The sequence below is a fragment of the Terrapene carolina genome, unplaced genomic scaffold, assembly GCF_002925995.2.
Source record: "Terrapene carolina triunguis isolate 2854851 unplaced genomic scaffold, T_m_triunguis-2.0 Scaffold66, whole genome shotgun sequence".
Taxonomy (NCBI): domain Eukaryota; kingdom Metazoa; phylum Chordata; order Testudines; family Emydidae; genus Terrapene; species Terrapene triunguis.
Window position 1 is genome coordinate 69798584 of NW_020664417.1, and position 9898 is coordinate 69808481.

The following is a 9898-nucleotide window of genomic DNA, read 5'->3' on the forward strand; positions in this document are numbered from 1 at the left end:
ATGCAAACTTTAATTATGGAGTTGCTGTTGCAGAACAATATTTGACACATAGTACCTGTTTTTAAAATGCCTGTGTTCTGTGCCAAATGTGCATGTGCAAATACTATGATTACATGCAAATCAGGTATTTGTACATACGAGTGGCAAGTTTTGTATCCAGCTAGTCATTGGTGTCAAACCAAATATTAATTGGTCCATACGATTAAAGTAATCGCTTAACCCCACACAATGCAATTGTGGTTTTTTTACTCCTGAGGGCATTCTGCGCCAAAACATTGAAAATTCTACGCACAATATTTTAAAATTCTGCAAAATTTTGCTAATTGTATTTGTCAAATAAATGTGGAGGCTCCAGCATGGCACTGGGGAGCACAGGCCACTGGCTGCACCAAGATAGGAGATCACTGTGCAGCTCCCACCTGGGACATGGACTCAGTGGTGAGGCTGCACCCAACTCTGACACTGGGCCTGCCCCAGAAACACCCCAGGGCCCTGCCCCTCTGTGCCAGGTGTGGGCAGGCAGGTTCAGCAAGGCAGGATCCAAGTGTGGAGGGACTTAGTGTGGGGGGATTCAGGTGTGGATTGAGAGGGTTCTGTGTGGGGCAATCTGGGTGCTGGTGGCTCAGTGGGGGATCTGGGTGGGGGTGGATCTGGATGCACAGGGGCTTGTTGGGAGATTCTGGGTGCAACGGTAATGGGACTTTGCAGGGGGGTCCAGGTGAAGGTGGTTGGGACTCAGTCGGGGGGGGGGGGGGGGGGGGGGGGGGGGGGTAGGGGGCGGCAGGGGGGTCGGGGGGGGTGGGCCTCACGGGGGGATCCAGGTGCTGGGGGAGAGGGGCTCGGGTGGGGATCCAGGTGCCAGTCATTCTGGAATGTATTAGCAGGAATGTTGTAAGCATGACAGGAGAAGTAATTCTTCCGCTCTATTCTGTGCTGATTAGGCCTCAACTGGAGTATTGTGTCAGATATGGGTGTCACATTTCAGAAAAGATGTGGACAAATTGGAGAGAATAGAGAGAAGAGCAACAAAAATGATTAAAGATCTAGAAAACATGACCTATGAGGGAAGATTGAAAAAACTGGGTTTGCTTAGTCTGGAGAAGAGAAGATTGAGAGGGGACATGATAACAGTTTTCAAGTACATAAAAGGTTGTTACAAGGAGGAGGGAGGAAAATTATTCTCCTTAATCTCTGAGGATAGGACAAGAAGCAATGGGCTTAAATTGCAGCAAGAGCGGTTTAGGTTGGACATTAGGAAAAACTTCCTAACTGTCAGAGTGGTTAAGCACTGGAATAAATTGCCTAGGGAAGTTGTGGAATCCCCATCATTGGGGATTTTTAAGAGCAGGTTGCACAAACACCTGTCAGGGATGGTCTAGATAATACTTAGTCCTGCCTTGAGTGCAGGGGATGGACTAGATGACCTCTCGAGGTCTCTTCCAGTTCTATGATTACCTCACTTCCCTGCCTTAAATAGGCACTTCCCTGCCTTTACATATGGCAGGAATCCTTTGTCTCTTAGTGTGAATCCCCTCCCCCAAAGTGGAAAAATACTGGCATTCCAAGATGGAGTCCAGTACCAGGTGACATGATCACATGACCCTGCAGTGTCAAAGGAGCCATAAGTCCTCAGGAAGCTTCTGAGGAAGGTGGAAGGTTAGCATCTTCAAAGACCTGTTGTTCTTCCTAATGGCTTTTTTCAGCCAGCAATCTAGACTTGATTGCATTCTGTCTAATGTGCGTTCCCCAGGTGTAAACCTATGTAATAGGTACATAGACAATATTCCCAACTTCAGATACAAAAATGATACATGCATACAAATAGGATAATCATAGTCAGTACATCATAACCTTTCCAATGATATCTCACATGATCCATCTTGCATAAAATACATCTTAGATATGCTATAATCATATTATAACAATATTTCTATGAAGAATGTGGGGCGTAGTGTCACAGGTTGCACATACGTTGTGATTTCCAAGGTGAGTTTTTTGTTTGGCTGGGTGTTTTCATAAAGATATGATAGAATGTGAACTAGATTAGATGACTGAGCTGTTGAAAGAGACCTGGAGTGAGATTAGTACTGGTAAGTGTTTTTAAAGGGGATCCTGGATGAGAGCAAGATTGCTTCGTGCACTGGGCAGAAGGAGATGGCCCAGACAGAGAACAGCATGGAAAATAGCCCAAAATCCTGAGTGACAGTAGGTGACTAAGGGCTATGGAGTCCTGGAAGAGTAGACTGAACGTAGTACATGAGCAAGAGTATAGTAAAACAGATATGTAAACAGGATTGGGACTATGCAAAACCTTGGGAGTGAAGACCAGGAGCCTGAGTCTTAGTCACTCTAAGGCCCCTTTATACAACTCTAGGCACAAATAAACTTTAAGGCCCTTTGTATGCTGCAGTGTAAAGGGATTTTAGTGAAAATGTGAATCAGGAGCAACGTGTCTGAACCTGATGCAGAATAAAAGAGCATATCTGCCGTACTTTCAGCCTCTGTGAGTTTACAGTATATGCCTTGCACAGAACTCATGTCAAGTAGTGATTGCACTCCCATAAGCCTGCTTCTGTTAGACACTTACACCACACTTGGCTTTCATGCAGGAAGTAGCATGATGTGTAGGATATCAAAATAAATATTGGTGACAAGGATATAAATACTGCAGTTCAAGTATTTCATTGTAGATATTGCTAGGCATATGGTTTTCAGTAGCACCTAAATCCTATTGATTCACAAGGGGATTTTTCAGCACTTATGAAAATCCCATCTTACATTCATAGTCATTATGGACCAGAGTTACAAAGATATTTAGAGGCCTAAAGATGCAGCTAGTGGCAACTTGGACCAGACTCACAAGGGGGAACATAGGCACCTAAATGCCACTTTTGGTGTCTGAATCCAAAATTTAGATCCTCAATACTCCCGCGCAGCTGCTGCCTAATGCTGTAGGTGCCTCAATTACCCAGCCTATGTTTCTACCAGTAAAGTTCCCTGGGTACCAACATTTCTGCTGGTGCACATGTCCACACCCTCAATCCTGAGATCACTGAGCAACTCTGTGCCTAATTCACACCTAAGCCCCAGCCTATTCACAGACTAAGTATTCCCCGCTCTGGCTTGCCTGCAGGGCCCGATCTGGTAGACATGTTCAGCAGCTGCTTTAGCCTCTAGTATTGAATGGAGCAGGGACTGGAACCCAGGCCCAGGGTGACGGATTCTTCCTAAAAGTGGGGAGAGGATGAGGCCCTGCCCCCACCCCTCCTCTTCTCCCCAAGGTCCTGTCCCCCTGGTCAAGCCAGAGCCGGTCCAGGAAGCCCAGGCCTTTCCACCCGCCTGGGATGGGGGGTCCCAAGAGCAGCCCCTGGCCTGTGTCCCCATGCCCTGGGCAGCCCACTCAGGGCAGGTGGAGGGTCTGGAGCTCCCCACAGCTGCCCGCGCAGCTCTTACCCCCGACCTGGCTCTAGCTTCCAGCCTGGCCTGGAAGCAGGGTCTCGGGAGCCAAAGACCCACCGCCAGGCCATAGGTAAGAGCCACCCGGGCAGCTGTGGGAAGCTGCGGACCGTCTATCTGCCCTGGGCAGTGGACACGGGGTGGGGACATGGTTCGGGGGCTGCTTTTGGGACCTCCCACCCCGGGCAGGTGGAGGGTCCACAGATGGAAGGTCGGCAGCTTCCCACAACTGCCCGGGCTCCCTGGACTGGTCTTACCCGGGCCTGGCTCTGGCTTCTGGACTGGCCGGGGGTCAGGACCTGGTGTGTGTGTGGGGGGGGGGGACGACAGGAGGGGCAGAGGGCTGGGCCTGTAGCGAAAAGTGGATGTGCCATCGCCTCTTGGCTCCCCCTGTTCTGGCACCCCTGCCCAGGTCTCCCACATCCTGGGGTGAATACGCTAACCACCGGGCTCTTGGGTAAAAGGGGGCATCACCTCCTCTTTGCTTTCACTTGAGAAAAGAGTGGCCTGATTTAGGCACCTAATTCCAGGAAAGGGATAACGGCTGCGAATCCCCAATGGAGGAAGGAATCTACCTGCAACCCAGAGTTGGTGGCCTAACTCCCTTTGAGAGTTGGGTGGGCCTTAGATTGCACCCTTCTCCTCAGCATGTCCTATTTGCTAGTTTAAGTGGCTCTCCATTTAGTGTACTTGCGTCTGTGAATTCCTTTGTTAGACACCTAACTCACCCTGGATGGGGAACCAAGGCGTCTATCTCGGGGCTGTGAATTCCACTTAATGGCAAGGTGCCTAATCAGGTGCTCTACACTCACCCTAAGTCCCCCTGGTAAATCTAGTAGGATTTTCAAAAGCACCTTGGTGCGTTAGGTGCCTATCTCTCCCAGCCTTTCAGTGGGACTTAGGTTCTTACGCTGTAAAAGCACTTTGTAAAGCCTACTAGGCATCTATCTGCACCTTTGTAAATTTGGCTCTTTTATCATTTAATCTTCGTTGTTTAGTCAAAATACCTGAACTCTCCAGGCTGTCTTCTATCCCTGCTCTTGTCCCCAACTTTCCTCTTCCCATTCCCTTCTCTGATTTTTTCATGTCTAGCTGTGTCCTTTATCGCTCATCCACCTTCCCATTCATCACTAAGGAACATCCAAGCTGCCAGTGCTCCTCGCCATTTCCTCTGAGGTGAACGGAGGCCCACTGCCACCCCTGAATGGCAGCTTGAGAGGAAAGGGACCCAGCAAACAGGAAGGCTGTATAATCCGTCCTTTTATTGTGCCCATAACTTTTATGTGACCTTTCTTACTTTATCAAATATTGTTTGCACTATAAAGACTCAAAACTTTATTGCCCTAGTGGCTGGAGCAAATTTAAACTCAAACAAAGCAGCAAGAAGCAAGTGCATAGAAATTACTGTAATAAATGTCTGTGTGTGTCGGAAGATCAAGTTATGACAATGTTTGACGTACACTCATAGATACTAGAGATGGAAAATGCTTTGCACAGCATACTGTTTAACGGAATGCAGTAATAAAAATAAGGGTGCATAATTATGAGGCCAATAAAATAAACACTCTATTATCCATCCTATGCTTAAACCTAGTTAGCAGGGGCGATATCGAGCTTGACTTACTAGCAAGACTAAACCTTTTCGGTCTTCCAAATTAATCATAATTATTCAACTACGATACGTTCAACTCTCTTGTCATATATTAGACTAATGTTAAAGGGTCGGCTTTGTTAAAAACCAGTCTCCCTATTGCAGCTGCAATTTTTGCCGCCAAGTGTGGGCATAAATGACTTGTAGGTTAAAAACAGGTATTTAGGCACCTAGCTGCCCCCATAGATACCCACATTAGTTAATCCCACAATTATTTGAATGTGCAAAATGTGAGACTATATTGAAAAATCAGGTCCAAATAACAAAGCTGAAGAGCTATGCACAAACTGCCCTTTGACTGCATTTACTGGCAAATCATAGCAGAATTCCTTCAATGCTTTGGCTGACAATGCTGGATTTTATACATCTAAAAGTTGTGCTAGAGTTAAGAATTGCAGCCCTGGGACATCCAAACCAATTATATTTAGTAGCTGCATCAAATGGATAGGGTATGGCTTCACTGCAGAGTTAATGGAACCGTTGTGTTAACCCCCCTCCCGTCCACACACAAAACCCTCTCACCCAAGTCTGGTAGCGTTTCAAACCTAGGCTGGCTGGCCTGGCTGTAGTAGATGCTAGAGCTCAGGTATCACTTTTACTCTGCCTGGTAACTCGTCCATTTTGCAGTGGGGATGCAGGCTGAACCACTCGAGTACAGCTAGTCATCTGATGCCTTCCCACAATTTCCCCCTCTCCCCACATGTGCCCCAAAGGACAGACAAGTTCTACAATTCAGTGGGAAAGAATCATAGAGCGACTCAGTTTATGGCAGCACAACGAACCATAGGATATGCCCCCAGAAATCCTACTGTACTGCCAGTGGGGACATACTAACTCCGTTATGGCTTTGCAGTGTGGCTGTTCACATCCCGGGCCAGGCTACTGTGGGCGCCAATCGCACACGCTATTGCTATCATGAAGACGTACCCATAGAGAGGAAAACTGGAAGAGTCTTGCAATTCAGTTTACAGCACATGAGCTCAGGGAACTGGGTGAAGTTGTTTCAAGCAACTGTGGGGTTTGAACTCAGCTCAAGGTAAGAAGCAACATTAGGACTGGGTTTGAGATCTGTCGCAATGGGAATCAGTGGCACAGGTAGAGATGGAGAAACACAGATTTTGGGGCACAATTTGTGTCCACAGTTGACCCAGTGCATAGGAGGTTAGTGACCTGTGGGTTTGGCCCCTGCACATGCCCTCCTGCACAGCTCTGGCTGGCCTTTCCACAATCCAGATTGCTAATCCACAGAGCCTGGGTTGTGTCTTCACTAGGGAAAAAAGATGCATTTTTAACCCACTTTAACTCACCCACATTGCAATCCTAGTGAGGACAAGGCAGTTATAATTTCAACCTGCATTAGCTGGTGAAGGTGAACCCTAGTGGGGAGCATAGGGTTTTCCTTCACCAGCTAACACAAATTAAAATTACAGCTGCTTTGTCTCCACTAGGATTGTAACATGGTTTAGTTTAACACTGATTAAAAACATACCTAGTGAAGCCACATCCCCAGGGAGGATGATGCTGTAGAGTGATAGTGGCCCATTATCCATCTTCCAGTTCCAACCTTTTAAGGTTGGAATGGGAGGCTTGGTCTCTAATGTGGGGAGCTGTAGTTTCACTGCAAAAAGGGTGCATTTTACACTGAGATAACTAGCCTCGTGGAGACAAGCCACTGCAGTTTTTAACCTCAATATGCCTACATGTGAAAAGCACAAATTGCTTTGTCTTCAGGAGAATTTTACCACGGCAGTTACCACATGTAATCTAAAACCTGGTAAAAACACGCTTTTCCCCCTAATGTCCATGCATCCTTATAGATTGATTCTGGTACTGTGGAGTTATAAATGCCAGACCTGATCTTCAGTGTGATGAGCTCTAACAGGAATAGATTAATGTCATGCTAGGAGTGGGGGAATACACTGAAATGCACCCCAGGCAAATTTTGTCCAATGGAACAAATGTTGAAGTGTCTGCATAGTTGTATTAATAGCCTTCCTGTTGAATCATTAATCTGCCCTGCTGAAGCTGACCAAAGGAATGATGTGTTTAAATTTTTATTTCATATTCAACCAAGGCCAGGAGAAAGGTCTATTGTCGTTTGAAGATATCGGTATATTGCAGTCAAAGGGCAAATTTTCGGTCTGTATTTTCAACTTGATTATCTGGAGATTTCTAAGATGCTTTTCACAGCAGGGTACTACTCAATTGTGTTTTAACAACTTATAGCTGAATATGGCCCTAGGAGCTAGTTCATGAGGAGGACGTAGAGTATATCTACACTGTAGTGTAAGCCCGTGCTTGAGCCTAGGCTCAAGCCTAACTCCCCTTGTGTCTACACTGCAATTGGGCTAACCCAAGGTCCCAGGACCCTGCAGGGCTGGAGGGTCCAAGCTCAAGTTAAGCTGGGACCCAGGGTCCAAGCCCTATTGCTTAGCAGTGTAGACACAGCTCCAGTTGACTTGGGTCTTGGGAGTCCACTGGAAATATGACAAAATTCCATGTGACAACTTCCTTAGTCCTCTCTAGGCCAACAATCTGCAATCTACTCTATCGAAAATGGAAGCCACCCCCACCCTTTGCAAATGGCAGCAGCTCAGGTCAGTATTAACCCATTCTCTTCTGATCATTGATCTGCAAGCCCACTGTCAGACAGCCTCCTGGCTTTGCAATGGAGAGCGAATCCATCAACCCTTTTGCAAAGCAAGCTACTTCCTGGTAACATGCAGGGCAGGCAGTAAAGTTTTCCCACAGTGCACCACAATCATAGGGCTAGAGCGGCCACATTTCAGGGGCAAGGGGCCCTAGGGATGAGGCTATGGTTACTTTGACTTGGGGTGATGCACGGCTGTGTGGACATCAGAGCCCTAGATTCGAGTACAGGTTAGAAAAGTCTTAGCCTAGGGTTAAAATACACTGTAGATGTTCAAGTCAAGGCTTCCCTAATACGGGTTAGCTGACTCAAGTCTCACTATCTCTGGCCTTATATTGCAGTGTTGTTATACCATTAGGCAACTAACTGCCCCTTTAAGCACCTATGTCCAACATTTAGAAACCACTAGCATTCACAAAACACTGCTCAACTGCCAACTAACCTTGTAAGTGCCTAAATTCCCTTGGCACCCAAATTTCCACTAGTAAAGTCCTCTAGATGCCTAAATGTTTATCAGTGAGCATGCACGAAAGTGCCTGAGAGCTGAAACCACCAAGCAATTCAGTGCCTAACTCATGCGTAAGCCCAGTGGGATTCACAAACTGCAGCTTTCAGCATCTAAATAGCTTTAACAGTCTTTAAAGATCCTTTTGAAAATGGGACTTGTGTTCCTAAATCATTTAAGTGCTTTTGAAATTTTCCTCCCTGGGACTGTAACTATGATTATTTGCAAAACAAAAAGATATTGGGTTTCGTTACTAAATTGAGTTCAGTATCTCCTGCTAACTAGGTTTACACATAACATAATACAGTATTTTTTATTATTATTGTCCTTGTGGTTATAGACCCCAGTTTACTGCTTGAATCCAATATACCACATGCTGCACAAGACAAAACATTGTCGGGTAATAAAGCGCATAGCATACTATGATACTCCAGCATGTAAAAACCTTTGTTATAGTCATTTCTCTGCACGCATCTCTGTTTTATTTGTAATGTCTCCAAAACAATGGTGTTTCAATTGGGGGCTCTGAACTTTCCAATGGAAAAAAAATGTTTGAGAAAGTTTTAGATCAGGTCATTTGAGTAAGTGATCAAACATAAAAACAAGACGTGAACATTCAGGCTCCAGTCCCCAGTTCTGGTCCAGAAGTGTTGCGCTTCAGTCACCAAAAACAGGTCCAATCTACACTGACTGTCACTGGCCCACATGGTCCCTAATATCCCTGGGGGTTGTTGGAGTATAGGAATGCCCTGGTTATTGCCCCAGGACTGGCAGCTGGAGGGGTGGCGGATGTAAGAGCCTCTACAGCAGCTCAACACCAGCTAGGGATCCTCCAGCAGCCTGCCAAGCTGGCTTTGTGCTGCCTGAGGGCTGCAATGCAGCACACTGGGGAAGCAGGACCTCAGTGTTTACTTTGACAGACGAGGTCAGGGATTTGACGGCAGTAGCAGAAATAAAGTTACTTTCATTTTAGTTTCCAGAGGACACAACTGTCTAGTTACATTCCCCAGCCATTTTGTCCTACAGAAGATTGAAGGCACCCAATACTTTTTAAAAGGAATTAATTTATTATTTGATTTCACTGAGGAGGTCAGTTCTATTTCCATTGCTGTTTCCAGACATGCAGATCCTTAGGGTTACGCTAGATGGCTAAAACATCACCTTACTGTATTAAGGGGTTGGGGCTCAGCTATGCCTGCACCAGATTTAGTCCACTTTCCCAGATGGAGGAAATGAGTAAACCATGTGACAAAGAGTCGGGTGACTTGAGCCAGACATGCTGGGAGATAAAAAGGCAGCATGTGGCCCAGGGAGATGGGAGAGCCAAGTAACAGGAGGTTGCTGTCTGATGCCCTATCCCAAGGGAGATGTTTGAGCCTAGGATAGAGAGCTAGAAAGAGACTTGAAAGTGACACCAGGAGGGAAGAGAGAGGAGCCCAGGAGTTAGTATGCCAGAGAAGAGCAGGAGGGCAGCAAGTGTAGGAAGAAGCCCTGGGGGAAAGAAGCAGAGCAGCATGTAGCCATAGGCAGAGCAGCCCTAACTGTTTTGCTGGCCAGGATGGAAAAAGTTTCCAGCCACCCACCCCTAGCTGCTGAGCAATAAAAAAAAAAAAAAAATCAAAAATCAATCTAACCA